This window comes from Otolemur garnettii, unplaced genomic scaffold (assembly GCF_000181295.1).
Source record: "Otolemur garnettii isolate 467f Iridium unplaced genomic scaffold, OtoGar3 scaffold00054, whole genome shotgun sequence".
Lineage (NCBI taxonomy): Eukaryota > Metazoa > Chordata > Mammalia > Primates > Galagidae > Otolemur > Otolemur garnettii.
Window position 1 is genome coordinate 2,500,286 of NW_003852449.1, and position 1,839 is coordinate 2,502,124.

Genomic DNA, 1,839 nt, shown 5'->3' on the forward strand with positions numbered 1-1,839 from the left:
AAAAAGCTCAAGTCAACCTGAGGATTACTAAGCCCAGGGCTGTATTTGACTTCAGATCTGTGAGGTATCCTTCGGTCTGAATCTAAGTTCAGTGCTTGGTACCTTATTTGGATATTGCTGCTTCAAGGCTTGAGCTGTTCTTCCAAACACTGGAGTTCTCAGCTACTTTTCAGTATGATGTAAGTACCACAAGTATTGCACTGTCTAGTGGCTCTAGTGGGGGATTTCAGATAAGATTCCACATTTGAATCCACTAGAAAACCTTATGTGGAAGTAAGCATTTAAGAAACACACTTGAAGGCCTCATTTGATAAACTAGAAAAAATTTTCTAGTTTCAGAGATTCGAGTCTGACTCCTCTTTAATCTTCAAAGTAAACCACAGCTTGAAATATTCAAAAAGAGGGTCTGAAGGTTCCAGCTGCACTCATTCTAATCTAATTTTTCCTCCAATGGTTCTTAACCAAGGGTGGCTGCCTTCCTGGACACTATACTGTGTAAATATAACTGCTTTCTAAAACTAGTAAAATCTCTTATAAAGCTATAGTTAAGCTATTTCAAATGTTAAGAAATGGGGGTAGTTATTTATAATATTAAAATCCCCCCATTATTAAATACAAGGACCATTCATAGATGTGGATTAAGGACAGCACAGTAGTCAGAGTAGTAGGCACTGTGGTTGTCAGAAGGTAACTCTGAGGGTTGCTGGAAAGTGGGAAAAGAGCTCAGTATAGATGCTCCTCAATTTACCATGGGGTTATACCCCAATAAACTCATCACAAATTGAGAATATCCTAAGTTGAAAATCCATTTAATACACTTAAACCTCCCAAACGGTACACACTTGGCTTAGCCAAGCATACCTGGAACATGCTCAGAACACCTACGTACGTTAGCTGGGCAAACTCATCTAACACAAAGCCCATGGTACGATATGTGATGTATCTCACACATAATTTATTGAATGCTGTACTAGAAGTAGAAAACAGAATGGTTGTGTGGGTACTGGAAGTAGTTTCTACTGAAAACATGGTTTTCACACCATCATAAAGTCAAAAAAATCTATATTTAAAAGGGTTTCTCAGTCATGACAGCTCCAACAATTTTTTTCCAAAGAAAGGGAATATTCTGGAAGGACAAGTATATTTTTGGTTCTATAAAGGCATGTTTGAGAAGCTATAGTTACTCAGAGCTCACTGGAGCATGAGCAAAGGTCACTAAGGTACAATCCTTAGCTCCATTCCCAGCTGTATTTTAAATCCGCCCCATCCCACCCAGACGCTTTAAACTCCCCTTCCTCTAACCTTACTTTTTTTTTCTTGTGCCACTTATGTGTGTATGCTATCATTACACAGTCTCATAAATCTTTTGGGAATAAGGTAACAAACAAATTTTATTTTATTTTTTTGAGACAGTGTGTATGTCACCCTCAGTAGAGCGCTGTAGCGTCACAGCTCACAGCAGCTTACAACTCTTGCGTGATTCTCTTGCCTCAGCCTCCCAGGTCGCTGGGATCACAGGTGCCACAACAACGCCCAGCTATTTTTTTGTTGCAGTTGTCATCGTTGCTTAGCAGGCCAGGCCCGGTTCGAACCCGCCAGCCCTGGTGTATGTGGCCGGCATCCTAACCACTGAGCTATGGGCGCCGCCCCAACAAGTAAATTTTAAAAGTGGGAATTTTCTCAACAATGAGATTTCTTCAAGGAACACGGGTTGATTTGGTACCAGCATGGTTTCCATTTTCTTTGTGCCAAGCTCTCAAGGAACTCTCTTTTATTTGAGAATATTAAAAATCACCACAGAAAACCTTTGAAAGTCCTGCCCAAGAGTTTGTTGGTAGC